Consider the following 15,469-nt stretch of genomic DNA (forward strand, 5'->3'; position numbering starts at 1 on the left):
TGCAGTTAGAAAATGAGATGCCAGGTATACTCCAAGCAGCAGATTTTCAGGCTGCTCCCATTCAAACTCCTAAGGGCAAGTTTTCCAGCATGCAGAGAGGCAGCCATGGCTGGTGGGGCAGCTAGTGCAGAGCTGTTTGCATCCAACACCTGAAGGGTGGAACAGTTCGGGTAACGTGGATCCTGCTGGAGAATTACTCTCCTGTAGCGTCATCTCCTGGAAACCAGCTCAACACAAATGTTTGAAAAGAAGAATTTCTCTTTAGGAGTCCTGCATGGATGCAGACACCTGTAGCTCTTTCTACAGTCACCACCCGCAGAGGGTTTGCTGTGAGAAACAAGTTATGTTGAGTGTTGGTACCCAAGACATCACAGCATCCTCCTCTGTCCACCAAAGCTGCATTGACAGAAGTGCCCCATCCCTGACAGTGTTCAAGGCCAGGTCGGATGAGGCCTTTGAGCAACCTGGTCTAGTGGAAGGTGTCCCTGCCCATGGCAGGGTGTTTGGACCTAGATGATCTTTAAGGTCAGTTCCAACCCATTCTATGATTCTGTGGTTGTTTTCAGCCATGTAGACTTTAAACTGCTTAATCCTAAAAGATGCCTTGAAGACACATGAAGCTACATGCCTCACAGCTTGAGTCATTCACTGCTGGTAATCCAGGTGGGATCTGTGTGGGGCAGATTTCCCCACCTCTGCGTTTTGTGGGGCTTCTTTCTCTTTCTGAAACAACTGGGCTGGACTCTCAGAGAGGGAGCTGTGGGCCTGACCCCCTTGGGAGACATCTGCAAGCAGCAAGTAAAACCCATAGCCTAGGAAGGAGTAGGTGTGATAAGTAAGATTGGGTGATTTTCACTGCAGTCCCCTCTGATTGTAACTGCTTCTCAGACAAACAAAAACAGGTCTAGGGAATGGTTCCTGTCCTGTCTCTCTGGCCAGGGTCACCCTGTCTCACTAAGGAAAGGGCTGGAGTGTGTTGGTGGTGCTTTGAGGTTGCAGATATGGGAGGAATTTGCAATCCCAAACACACCATGGTACCACTTCAAATTTTTATCAGAACTACCAAATTCTGGAGTGATTTGAGTAATATGTCCTGCTCCCCGGGCATCTTCAGGATCGTATCATTTTCCTTTGAGCTAGAAAGCAATTCCAACAGCCTTTGGAGACTGATGCAAATGGCAAGTCCACAAAGGCAATGGAGATCTGGTGAAAATGTAAACAGCCAAAATCTCAATCTCTTTCCAGCATACCTAGAAATCGTGTTAGTAGCAAGTACATGAGTAAATGACCCCTTGTCATTCCCAGCATACTTCTTACTGTTGAAAATTACCAAGAGCGGTGTGAGCAGGTTAGCTTTGCATGCCTGCTAATGCTCTTTGCTGCCATCACTCTGACTTGTAATGGCTGTTTCCTAACCTCTGGATTCCCTGTGGCAGAGCAAAGAGGAGGGTATACAAATCAGAATTAAAACAAATGAGCCAGCCAAGACTGGCAGCTTATTAATCAGCTTCAGAACGAGTGAAGGAGCTGCGGGAGGCCAGTTGCATTAGAAGTCCAAATAGCATCTGTGATTTGAGGTCTACCTTAATTCTATACACATCAAATCCATATTTTGCTTGCTTTCTCATACCCGGAGGATGGAAATCTCACTTGGAGTGACTTGTTTGCCTTTGAGCAGATGGCGTAAAGCATTGCCTCTGTGATCTCATGAAGCAGTTGCAAAACAACCCAGCTTTGCTCAGCAGAGCCCCCCAGTGCAGCAAAGCCGGTGTGGTGTGGAGATCAAAGCCAAATCTTCTTCATGACTTTCCTGTTACAATTTTTTCTCTCTTCTACTTTTTTTTTCCATAATCAGAGTCTTGACTTCTTTTTCTTCCATATTCAGGCTCAAGATCAAACAGGCCAGACATCTGCTATGGTATTTTTTTAATCATTTTAATGATTTAATAATTTCTAGGGGAGAGGGAGAAGAGGGAAATGAAAATAATGACAAAGCCAAAAAAATGACACCATTTCTTTAATTCAGACACAGTTGGGAGTGCCTGTTCTTCCCTCTTTTTTAATCTTGAGGAAATCATCATGATGATTGTAGCTGATGTACGCTGGCAAAACATTTAAGTAGATGTGTGCCTGAAAGCATGAATCACATCTATTTTCTTCTTCTTTTAGGAAATATGTTATACTGATTAAGGCTTTTTCATCTGAAAATGCAAAAAACCTGTGGCAAACACCTCATCCCTGTGAGGCAGGTAGAGCTTGTGTGCTGGATGGGCAAAGGGAGGTGGAAGTTTGGGCAGCTTTCCCAGTGGACCACGGGGAGCAACAAAAAAAAAAATCAGCCTTCTCTTCAAAGCTGGACCATATTTTCCATTAAAAATCCATTAATTTCTCTTAACTGCCCCTTATCTGGGGATGAATTGCTGCCACCACCCAAGACACTCAGCAGATGTATGGTCTCATGCCAAGCTCATCCTCCCTCTCTGACTTTTGGGAAGATCTGACCCAGATATCTGAAGTCTTCCCAGTTCTAATGAGTCACTGTGCTGGGGCTGAGGGAGGAGGAGCATGGCCGGGAGGTGTGCATGGGGCAGCCCCCATGCTGGGAAGGAAAATGATGCTGCTGGCTTTATTCACAGATCGCCTCTGAGTCACGGGGGGATCCTCAGCTGGCCGTGAGGTCTCATTTTTCACTCAATGGGACACCATTTATGCTCTAAGTGTTACAGGCATCATTGGGTTATGTATCAGCACCAGCCCAAAAAAGATTATTTGCAAACTCACCCACACTGCTTATTTTTGGAGAGAAGGCACTCAGCCTGCCAGCTGCCTCTGGGAAGAGGTCTTTTTGCAGAGAGTGATGGATGATGAGAATTTAAGATGTCATTCTGGTTCCTTTATTTAAATTTAAATACACACTAAATGTTTCTGATGGTGGAGAGGTCATTTGAATGTCCACATTACATACCGTCATCTTGCTTTTCTTTTTTTGTGTGTGTAAAAGTTCAAAAACTTAAAGCAGAAAAGTCAATACAAACACAGCGTCCAAATGTGGTGTATAATCCTCCTCTTATCTGCATGCCATTGCTCAAAACAAAGGCATTAATGTTTCACGGTTATGAGTTGCCCTGAGGATAATCAAATCAAAATCAAATGCACCTGCAGAAGATAAGGTCGCTGATACTGTTTCCCACCCTGTCCCACTCTGGCTGCTAGTTTCACTGCAATTGCATTTATTACTCTCTCTTAGTTTCACTGGTATTTCTTTAAAGATTGCTTTTCCATATGGATAGATCAAGTATAAATTTCTTTAAGCTGTATGCTCTGCAGAAATGAGAAAGCTGGCAGTTGTAGGAGTGAGAGGAGATCCTAGGAGTGAGAAATAGTGGGGAGAAGTGGATCGCAGTCTCCCAAAAGAAGGGGAATTCCTTCAACAGCATGGCCTGTTGAAGTGCCCCAGCCTCCACCTTGCCTGCCCCTTAATCAAGCGATCATATCAGCCCCCTCGCTCCTTTCAATGGGGGAAATTTGCAGACAAATTCCTGCCAGTGGGATGTTGGAGCTCTCCTGGGTGGCAGAATAAAGATACCTGTCACCTCCTCCCAGCCCTGCCTCCAGCTCATGCTGGGAGCACGGCTGGCTGGGGAGACCCGTGCTGGCGGTGGGGCCAGTCATTTCCAAATCCCCATCAGAAAGTGAAATAAGACCCAGCTCCCCAATGGCTCAGCAGACCCATTGACCAAGGCAAACAACTGTGTAAGTGGTCCCATATGCTGTAGGTACATTAGAGGGACATAAATTGTGCTTTGTGCTCCCGGTGGTGCCGCTTTGCCCCTGCTGTGGAATGCCTCTCGCCTTTCATTTGTTGGAGGGGCAGCTACTCTTCCCAAGTGATGTGCGAGTGGCACCACAGCTCTGGAACCAGGATCCTTCCCAGTGGATTAGTCAGGAGAAATATTTGAGCGATGCAACCACCAGTGTTCTGGTCGTTGTTGCAGGGTACCTGCCGGGCAGCAGCTCTCTCCTCCAGCCTTTGTCCCTCTACCGCTCCCCCATCACCAAATGAAGATTGTATGGGCAAGGATTAACAAAGAGCCTGTTCATATGAGAGAAGTTTTGGGGGCAGAAAGGACTGAAAGGCTCAAGATACAGCAAGGCTTAATGCCGTAAATCTGATTAATTTACCTTGTGACAATCGTAACAAAAAAGTGAAGGCTGGGAGCTGGGGCTGCGGGCTGACCTTTTGCTCGCACTGAAAGGCGGCACAATAGGGGCTGGGGCTGGTCAGGGGAATGACCCTGCCTTTCACTGCTACCTGCTGCTTCCGACAATGCAATTGGACACAGTTCTCGGGGTGATGAAAAACACCTTCCCACCAAAGGCCCCTTTCTCCCCCTGCCCTGGACAGGGCCAGCCCAGGGGTGTTGGGCTTGGGCAGAGCCGGCTGTGCTCAGCGCATAAATGGGCATCACTCACTAACGCTAACACCCACCAGGCAAAACTTCCCGGGGGGGCTTCAGGGTCAGACCCTGCCTGTGCAGGAGGCGTGGGGGGACTCTGGGCTATACTGCCCAGCGAGCAAGGAAAGGCTTTCGAGGTCTCTCGTGCATGGTGCAGAGCCAAAGCCCCAGCCCGTGGGGCGGGATCGCCCTATGTGCATGGGAGTTTGCTGCGCCAGGGAGTGCCCCAGCTGTATCCGAAGGCAGCAGCTGTGGGAGACAGGTTTTCTGTGCATCCCCTGGAGAGCATCTTCCTTGGGTGCCCTCACACTGCCCGAAGAACACAGGATTTATTTCTCTCTTGTCCCTTGCTAACTGTGCCCTAAAGCACACAGGAGGGCATGTACTACCTTCAGCAGCAACAGCACGTACCGGTGGGAACACCTGGCCCAGAGGCATCCCAGAATAGAAAACAGGCTTAAGTTTTGCTCAGCAGAAATGTATTTATCTGAGGAATTAACCTTTGTGTTCAATACTTGTTCTCCAGACTTGTCTTTGTCTCCAGCGCTTGCTTTGCCCTAAGCAGCAGCCGTTCCCACCAGGTATGACTCCTTGCTTGATTGAAATGAGACCGGAGAGATCTTGAGATGAGGAACAGGAGCTGTGTGCCCTGTGCCCCTGCACCCAGTCAGCACCCAGCTGCACCCAGCATTGTCCTGGCCCCACTCCCTGCAGGGAAAGGGGGACGGGGTGGTCTCGTACCCCTTCACATTTCCAGCTCTCTTCTTTATGCTGTGACTGGCTTAAGTTCTCACAGAGTCGCTATCACGAGGAAAGTTTGGGGGATTTCACAATTTATTTTAGTTTTATCAGCTTAAAAAAATTGAAAACTTAAAAAGTAGGTGAAAAATAACTCTAAATCTTAATTGGACCATACACCAGTCAGGCAAAACCCCTTGTCTGCCTTTAAATGCATTGGCTGGTATCTCCTGATACGCGTCAAAAATAAATAGTTAATAAAGGTGTTTTGACTGGAACATCTGCTGGAATTCTTGGTTGTGGAGGCTTAATTGCAGACTAGAGTATCAAACTTTCAGAAGTTTGGGGACAGAGATTGATTGGGGTCACCAGGTTATTTGGAATAAAATCACAACCCTTATCTCTCAAGTGCAGTGTCCAATTGATTTTCTCTGGACCATTACACACCGCACACTGCTGCAAAGCCCAGAAGGGGAGTGGCAGGACATCACGCTTCTCAAAATCCTTTTGACGCAAACCACCGCGGTCCTCTGCGCGCCCTTTGGGGGGCACAGCTTTTCCCCATAAGGACTGAAGAACGGGTGGTGAAACCACCGTGGCAAAGGCTCAGCCACTTTCCAGACGAGGGCTGTATCCAGAGAGGTGTTGCTACCCCCAGGACTGCATTTGCAAAGCACCCAGCCACATGTGGTGGGCCTGGGTGATTAAAAACACCAACTGCTGTTCAGACAAATGGAGCATTTCCATACATATTGCTGAGTTCCACTTATTCCAGCATTTCAGCCTGAAAAACTAGGAAGAGCTGCTGTCTGTGAGCAGAGCTGGCAGAGATGGGGATGCGTGTGGTGCAATTTGCTTAACAGGAAAATATTTTAAGGTTAAAGAGAGCTCTTCACACCAAAGCTGTGGCTCATTATGTATCAAGTCCCAGGCAGCTTGGATTTGCCAATCAAATAATTTTTAATCAAATTGCCAACACCAGCCCAGGTTGCCCTCTCCCATATAGCCCAGAGCTCTGCTGCCCCGGGGAAAGCAGGTTTTCATGTTCCAGCCAGCCCCATCCCCTTGCCACCAAAGCTCTGGCTTCCTGCAGGGTTTTCCTGGCATCCTTGTTTGGTGGATGAGTCGTTCCCTCTATTCCCCAGTCTCCCGATGGGAGCAAGCTGGGGTGCAGCCTCCTCAGGGACAGGTTTGTGCTGGCCTGGGTAAAGCCCAAGCCGGGAGGGGTGGTGGGCAGAGGGGACCCACTGGCTTGGAGCCCTCCCAGCATGTTTTGTTCTGCAGCTCCTAATCCTTCCTGGTGTGCTTCTTGCCTTTGTGGTTTTCCACCTCCTTCAGGTTTGGGAAAGCAGCTTTCCCTTGTGTCTCCATTGAGTCACCAGCTCCAGGGTCCGGCTGTTGCCCTGGGTAATTGGCAGCAGTGACATATTTGGGCTGAATTTTGTTGTATGCGCTAGGAAAAGTCAGCAAACAGAGTTGAGTGCTGTGTCAAGTATTGCCTTTGACTTTCTATTGCAGCCGTTTGGGGTCTGTTTTGTCCTTGGCTGAGAAAGCCTCTGTTCTGGTTGAGCCTTTGTCTGAGATGTTGGAGGTTAGTCTGAGGAGAGCTGTCTGAGAGACCCTGCTAATCCCTTTTTACTTTTTGAACAAGAAAGTCAAGTGTTTTTTATAATAATAATAATTTGAGCTAATAAGTAACATGCTGGCTGGAGCTGCAGCTGCCTGGGGTGGAGCAGATTTGTTTTCTATGTCTAATTAGAAAACCTTACCTAATGTCACACACATCTTCATTTGCAGTTTTCCTGGAGAGGTCCAGGCTCTCACAGCTAAATCAGTGCTGGCTCGGGGTCCCACCACCCCAGCTTACCCCCCTCCCTTCATTGAAGCCGCTTGAACCCTGCTCTGCCCTCGCTGCAGAGCATTTTTAGGAGGACCTCAGGCTCTGGTGTGGCCCTGAGGCAGGACACCCACCCGTGAACCAGCCAGGGGTGCTTTGTGAGGGTAGGTTCCTCTTTCTGTGGGTAGAAATGTTTATTTTATTATTCCTTTAATTCCTCCATGCTGTGTTCCTGCCTCACCAAAACGCATTAGCAAACTAAATCTTTGTCAGCGAGGGAGGTCTCGCTTCCTTTCAAGGATAACAATTCTTTAAGTCTGTGGGAAGATTAAAAGTGCAGTACTAAGTAAAAAATCATACAGCTGGGGAAGGCAAATGCCCATAACTGTGTTCATTAACAATATTGTATATCATCTAAATGAAAGAAAGTTTAAAGGCTTAATGATTTCCTTCTCACTGATACACGCTGTTCAGTGCCAGCTCAGACAATGAAGAAAGACTAACCTGTTTTAGCTCTGCCCTGCTTTGATGGTTGTTTTGCAAACACTTTAGAAAAGTGTTCAAATTCCCATAAGATTGATTTTTGGTGGAAGTTGAAGCGGGGGGGGTAAATATATTTTCTATTGAGTAATTTTTACAATACGATTAACTTCACAAGACCTCCACTTTGGCCCTAGCTGGCCTTGACAATGCCTCCCTTTTAAGAAGGTGATGCAGCTATCTATAATTAGCCATGGCTAGTTAATAGCTCATCTGTTAATGTCCAGGCCCACAAATGGAAGGTTTCAATGTACAAGGAACCAAGGCTAGGCCAACAAGGATAAAATCATGTCCATTTTAGTTTAATGAATTCTGTTTCCATTGTTGCTGCGTTTTATTTGGGCAGTCAGATGGATAGCTGAGCTTTGGGACGGCTTTCGGAAGGGTTACAGTTTCCCGCAGTGCGGGAGCTTGTGCTCCCTCCGCCAGCCTTTCTGGCCATAACATCACTGCAGAAAATGGTAAGAGCAATATTCTGTGCTCTTCCTAAGCCTGACTGCCAAATTGTTCAAAGCTTTGTCGGTGGTAACTTCTTTAAGCGTCACATTATTGCTTTTAGTATCCCCTGAAATAATGGGAATGGACAGAGCAGTGGTCTCTGATGCCGAGGCGAGGTGTCTCCCCTCATTGCCTGGTGTGGGGTCCTCACCCTTTGTTGCAGCTCAGAAGAAAGGGCCCCTTGGTCTGCATTCATGTAGGGGGAATGGGACCTGCAAGGACAGCAGCCAGGCTGTTGGACATAGTCCTTGACACAGTTCTCTGAAGACCTCTTCTGCTGTGGCCCTGGTTATTCCTTACTGCCTTTCAAATCGAAAATAAAACCAAGGTCCTGGTGTTAGTGCATGTTGGCCCTTGGCTGGGCGATGGTGTTTAAATACCCCCAGAGCTTTGAGGTATTTGGTACAGGACAGCTGAACTTTGACTGGCTTTGAATAATCATGATTATTAGGCACCTGGCCTCATTCATGATGAAAACTAGCACATAAGCCAGACAATGCTGTCAAATACAATCCCAACTGGTGCTAGCATTGATTCTAGCTAGCAGTGAGAATTGGCAAGGGCTCTTGCTAAAGACTGTCATATTTATTTGCATGACAATCATTAAATGCCAAAAGTTTGCATTTTCCCACTTCAAAAACGAAAAGAAACATTACATGTAAAATTGCACCAAACTGCCCCTTTCCCTGAAACTTGCTGCTTTGACGTTCTTTTGAAAAATTCCCGCCTGGCTTTAGTCATGGGAAAGAATTTTCTCCTTAATGTTGTTTTGGTCAGAAAAAAATAAATCTTTGTTTGCATGACTAGGTCTCAGTCATGAAAAACTGACCCCAAAAAATGCTGCTAAGAGTTTCCTCTGACTGTAGAGGCTCAAAACGGGACATGCTATTTGAGAAGATGTATGCTTGAGTGGAGTGGGGACTGGAGGGATTTGAGGAAGAAGAAACCCCTTGGAAGCTCCTCAGTTTTTACAGAGTTCTGTTTAGGGCAGAACATTTGAACCAAGCAAGATGCCAGAGACTGGGACCGTGTCACGTATGGCAGCCTGTGTGAGCCTGCCCTTGCGACACTGTCCACGGGCAGCTCTGGAAAGCAAACCCTTTTCCAGGCCACACAGCCCTGGAGGGCTGGAGCTGCTCCTTCCTCAGTGCCTCCGATGGGAGCCAAGGCCACCTCAGGACAGGCAGCTTTGGTTCCTCTGCAAGGACCAAGCTGTGTGCTGTCCCACATCCCTGACATCCAGCCTGTCCATGAGTCAGGCAGGCACTTATCGAGGTTTTGGATGATTCCTCAGTATTCTCCAGACCTCTTGGGCTTGTAAAGCCAGACAGGAAATCTTGCAGAAATGGTTTTTCCTGTCTGAATCCCAGCCAGGCCTGTTTTGAGGACTACCTGGAAATAGCTGGAAGACAGTCTCGGTGGAAAAAATTCCCACAGTTTGAGCCCTGGCTAGGGACTGGAAGCTGGACAAAGATTAAATCTTGTTTTTTCAGATCATAGGAAGTCCTGGGGTACGTAAGAGAGTGAGAATATAAATACTAGCATCCCTCTGCTGCTTTAGGCTGGGCTTTCTGGAGGACGTGAGTGACAGACTAAGTCGGCTCCCCTGTGTTTCTGGGTCGTGAGAGCCAAACTCCACACTGGAAATCCCCCCACATACCTGGGCAGAAGGGGGGCTTTCAAGCAGTGATTCCCGCCTTTCTCCCTCTGGAAACCAGATTAATTTCCTCAAGTAATTGTGCTTTTCCTGTCCTGGCTTCAGACTTTACAACACTTGGTTCATCTTCCCCTTTGGCTGTGTGGTGAATGCCAAGCAAGCTCCCCTCTCTGGGAAGGATGGAAAAGTTGGTCTTTTTGACCAACAAAACTTGCTTGCAAACCTCCTGCCCTAGTCTGACAACAGAAGTTAAATCTTGTTATAAACCCAGTCAGCCCTATTGAGGCTGGTAGCTGTTGTTGGCTTTCCCACTGGAAAATACCACCAACGGACAAAAATCTTAGAGGTTTCAGGCATTTGGCTCTGGTAGGGTACCGAGCATGCAAACCCATTTGTTGTATTAAGTCCAACTTAAGCAAACTAAATTGCAGCTTCCATGATTAATATTCGAAGCCACAGATAGGAAGGCAAAAACAACAGTTCAGACCTAAGCAGTGAGTATCTGAACTTGAAAAACGCCCACCATTCAGCCTTCAAGAGCACTTTTGAAGCTGCCTGTAGAGAAAATAATTAAAGAGATGAAAGATACAGTGACTGATAGTAATAAATCACATGCGGTTGTCTTTGCCCTCTCAGCAAACATAAATCACTTTTGCCTTTAAAATATGGCAAGAAGCATTCTTCCCAGATTGCTTTGAATTTATTAGACAAGGTCATTAGAAATGTATTAGGGCAAAATCTGAATTTATTAACTGAGTTACTTAACAGCTTAATTGCTCAGTTAGTGGTGGGTATGCACTCTGCCTAGTTTTGGGTGAGAAGGAAGACAGCCAGGAATGCAGCTGACTAGGCAGGAGGTGCCACCGTCCCCAGAGGCAGAGGCTGGCACCGGAGCAGGGATGTAGCCCCCCACCGGGTCCTGGGCTCTGTGGTGGGGGCGCAGGGCTTCTGAGATGGTTTTTAATTAGCAGCAGGCAGGTGTGTTTGTCTCCCTGGTAATTGGCTTAAAGTTGGCTGGGGTATCTTTTGAGAGAGAAACCAGTTACAAGGCCTGCAGCTGGGCTACACCAGAGCTTTTAGGCTTTTTTTGCATGTGCCGGTTTAGAAGAGCAGTTGGGAAGCTGGGGGGCCAGGCAGGTTCAGCTCCACTCTGGTCCCTGCTGGGACCAGCCAGCGGCACCTGCGTCCCTGCACCACGCAGAGCCTTCTATGGACTGACAGGTTTGAATTCAGCTGAATTTTAATGTGTGCACACAGAAGCCTCTTCTAGCCTTGAGCTTTGAGACATTGAGGCTGAAAGTACTCTGCAAGGAACTCTCCTCATTGCGCCACCAGACTTGTGTCCCCACTTGCAGGAAACAATGTGCTCTGCAGCGTTGCTCTTCCCAGCAGGGACCATCTGCCAGGAGAGGCATTTCTGGAAGCAGCCAAACCCAACAGACTCATTTGTACGTGTGCTTCCTCTGGGAGAGGGTGAGGGAGGAAGCACGCAGCAGGTCTGAGTCAACCGATGACACGTCTGAGGTTTTGGTTTCATTAGGTTTTGGTTTCACAGACCACCAAAGGGCGGTCACCACGGCTGCCATGAGAGCTGGGATGTGCTGCTGGGATAGGGCGTGTGGCAGCCATCTGGGGCTGCTCAAAGCAGCACAGAGCTCAGCTCCTGGAATAGGAGAAAGAAGTTCCAAACACTGTATTTAGCATGGCTTTCAGGTCACTCAGAAGCTGTTACCACCGAAGCATCTGCAGCCTCTGACTGATAAAAACTCATCAGCTGCAGCTTCTGCCCTTTCTCTTAACTTAGTCAAATATGGCTTTGCACTTGTTCAGCAGGCAAAGCCTTCACTGAACCTGTCAGCTGGGCCAGCATCTTTCTGTAGGTCAGGAGATGCACAAGTGAAGACTTCCAGTGAGAACAGGTTCCTCCTGGGATGTTCAGTTCCATGAAACAACAGCATTTGCTTAGTTTTTCTCCATTTCCAGGTAGAATGAGGAATCTCTTCTTCCTCTTTCTCTCCATGCTTGTTCTGCCTGCCCCAGGAGAAGCCAGGTACCCCACGAGATAAGACAGACCAGTAGATGACACTTGTTGAAATCAATGGGTACTTCTCTTTGTGGCAGACTTCATGATTAAACCCCCAAATTTTTCACCGTGGCACGTTTTCTCTTTTTCCCTGACAATGGGTAGCTCCAGAGTAAGGAAGAGGGTAAGAGGAGAAAACACAAATTTAATGACTGCAGTGACAAACTTTATTACAGCAACTTTATGGGGGGAAAATGTCTCACAATCTTCACTGCATAACAATGTCCCGACAGACATGATGTCATTGCGTCTTAAAAGGTGTTTGAGTTGGAAAATCTTTTCAGCAGTGTTTTAAGGGGCTGTTTAAATGATTAATAAGGTTTACGTGTGTGATTTATTATCTCAAAATAAAAAGGTACAGTAGGTATAAAATGTATCTGAAAGGGATGACTGTGTTTATTAATGTTACAGGTGTTATATTGCCAGACATTATCAAAATAAATATGCTTAACTGTAAGAGAAAAATGTCGCATCTGGCCAGATTTTATGCATCTGTATATGTATGCCCTGACAATTTGTGTTAGAAGAGAGAAGTAGCTGGGCAGAACATTATTTTGGACCCTGTTTCATGAAATAACACAAACATGAGAATTCACCTGTTTTCCCTGCTCACTAGAGGTATGCCTAGAGTGTACGTGATGTATATTTTGATTAAATGCACCCATTAAAGCTATTTAATGGTGTTTATTATTGCACATCTGTGAATATTTACCTAATGGACAATGTCTAGATTTCCTCCAAACGGGGCTTGTTGAAGTTAAACTCTTGAGCCCGGCTCCACAGGCATGGGGAGGGATGGCTGCTGAGGGTGGGAACAGTACACGACTGATTCCAAAATCAATCACGGGTGGCTCTTTTCAGCCTTCCAGTTGTTTCTCTTTGAAATTCCTCTTTCCCACGTGCAGTCTCTACCTGCAGGCAAAGTTACAGTTTCAGCAAAATCTTTCTGAGCCAGAGTCCTAATTTTTGTCTTCAAAATGCAAAAAAAGACCGAAACTGCCTTTATTTCCAGTGGAAGTTTTTCTTATGGGGAAGTTTTCAGTGGTGAAATGGGTTTGCTCAAACACAGCTTCTTTTATAGATCTCTGAACCACAGGAAATTGGTTTAGATGATTAGAAACAAGGAGACTTGGGACGTTCTTACACACCAGCTGCGTGATGACTCCTCACTCTCTTATTCGCTCTCTGGTTACACATGCCCACACAGCTGTTCCCATGCTCCATTTAAACTTTGCCTGGTCCCTGCCACGAGCCTGAGGGGCTCTGTAGTGCCACAGTCTTCAACTGTCGATGGCTAAGGGGTGCCCAGGCTGGGCTGTGGCATCCTAAACCACAGGCTCACTTCAGAAATCTCAGACTTGACTTCCCTGAGACTCTCTCCTCCTGTGTGAAATAGGGATAAGTACGTCCCAGACCTGATGGCACTGAAATTAAGGGTCTAGGTGAGAAGTCCCATTTCTTTCCCAGGACTTACTATCTCCATGCTCTCTCAAAGGTCACCAGGATGCCTCCTACCTTCCTTGCATCTCCATCCTGGGCGCCCTGAGAAGGGCTGCTCCCGGCCCTGCTTTCAGCTTAGAGCACATCACCACTAAGCACCTTCACGGCATCTGCCCCTGCATAGAGTAATTCCTAAAAATAAAAGTTGCTGGAGAAGCAGAGCTTGTAAAGGAGGTTGGATTTCTTTATCTGGAAGTGTTCACTTCCAAAGTTTTCAACTTCCACCCCTCGGGCATGAATACTGAGCAGTGTCCCCTGTGTCCCAGAGGGCTGCGGTCCCTTCTGCTGCCCAGTAGCTGCTCTACCCCACACCCAGGGCCTTGCTCATATTGCCAACAATGCAATTTTGGCATCTCCTGGCATTTCTAACTTTTATTAAAATAAGCCTAAATGGAAATTGCATTCTGCCTCCTCTGGGGTTTCCATGGAGCAGATCTAATTATCTTTCTATAATAGCACTAATTGGCGGACTCACAGCCCTGGCTGTTCAGCCCACTCCTCTGCACTCCCTTTATCCCTCGCACTGCCCCGGCCTCTGGGGCTGGATGGGATTTAAACATGGTCTGATGGTTTGTGAAACCACTTTGACTTCTTGCCCTCAATTCGCTCGTGCTACCTGAGCTCCCCGACCTGTTGACAGAGGAGCTTTCCTTTGTCTTTGCAAATTGACACAGCTGCACACTTTGCAAATAGACTCAGATGTTGAGCTTTGGGCTGAATGGATCCTCCAGATTAACGCGGAGGAGAATTAGCTTTAAAAACGCTAAGCTGGAGCCAGCAGCAGGAGAATGGAGTGAAGCTCTTTATCAGGATTCACTGCCATAGAAAGGGGCTCCCTGCTCTTGCAGTGATATTTACTTCCCTTTGGGGAGGGCATTCCTGGAGCCGATAGCTCATCATGACCCTGTACGGCGGCCGGAGTTAATTAGCCTACTGTATAATGGGGAGATTCGCCCGGAGATTACACGAAGTGATCTCTCACCACACACGCTGTTTGCTGAGTGGTTTGGGGCTCTTGGCAAGCACAAAAGCAAGCAGCAGAAAATGGGGGGGTGGGGATTGCTGCCACGTTGCTCAGCAGAGCTGCGGGCAGGGATGGAAGCTGAACCCTGCCCGGTCCCCGCTCTCCCAGGGTCCCAGTCCCCCATCCTCACGGCATGCAGGGACACGGGGCCCATAAGCTCTCGCAAGACTCTTTTTTTGAAAATGGCTTGGAAAATCGGTCATAGGGGTGAATTTTCCCAAACTGGAGCAAAATGGTAGAAAAGAAAGTTGATGGTCACCTCTGCCTTGCAGTGAAGCCAGGGTGTGTGCAGGGACAAAGCAGCTGTCCTGGGCCAGGCAGGGAAAGCCATCTGCCTGCCCTGCCTTGTCCGGAGGTGATGGGACAAGATCAGCATTGGAGGCAATTAACACTGAACAACTTGTTAATGATTTTATAGCAGGTTATAGAAAATCCTTCAAATAAAACTACAGGAGACCTTCTATAACTCTACATGGCTGTAAATATGTATTAACTTAATTACTATCAGCAATTACAGCTCAGTTGGGAACAGTTAAAGTGGGTGCACACAAAAAGGGATTATTATCCTTAGAAAATGAGCGTGAAGATAAAAGGGATTTAATTCACATTAGCTAACGAGCAGAGGCAGAGGTGCAGCAGCAGCATCCCCCTCTGCTTCACAGTGCTCATAAAGGGCACAGGGAGCAGCCAGGCTCTGTAGCCCAGGGCAAGCGAGGGCCACGTGTGCCCAGCAAGCTGAAGGGGTGGCACTTCCAGGAGAGTGGAAGGGAAGAGTCTGGCACCAAGTCAACTGCCTGCTCCTCTGAGGGGACATAGAATTATAGAATTTTGTAGAATGGTTTGGGCTGGAAGGGACCTTAAAGATCATCTAATTCCAAGCCCCCTGCCATGGGCAGGGACACCTCCCACCAAATCAGGTTGCTCAAAGCCCCATCCAACCTGGTCCCGAACACTTCCAGGGATGGGGCACCCACAACTTCGGGCAACCTGCTCCAGCGCCTCACCACCCTCATGTGCCCACTGGAATTACACCCTCATGCTCATTTACTTTATCCTCAGCCACTTTTTGCAGGGGGCTCAGGACCAGCTCCTGTTACCCATTCTTCTCCTGAATGTTGCTCCCCTCATCTTCTCC

The 15,469-nt window shown here is 47.6% G+C and overlaps 1 long non-coding RNA gene across 1 annotated transcript in view; it reads left to right on the forward strand.

Moving 5' to 3' along the window:
• The window catches only part of LOC308072958, an 81,190-nt gene that overhangs the window by 43,604 nt on the left and 22,117 nt on the right, over nt 1-15,469 (forward strand). The window contains exon 2 of the long non-coding RNA XR_013931858.1: nt 1-15,469. This exon is cut by the window's left edge and continues 43,124 nt beyond it; it is cut by the window's right edge and continues 22,117 nt beyond it. This is a non-coding gene — a long non-coding RNA (uncharacterized lncRNA).

This window comes from Falco punctatus, assembly GCF_963210335.1.
Source record: "Falco punctatus genome assembly, chromosome: 13".
Lineage (NCBI taxonomy): Eukaryota > Metazoa > Chordata > Aves > Falconiformes > Falconidae > Falco > Falco punctatus.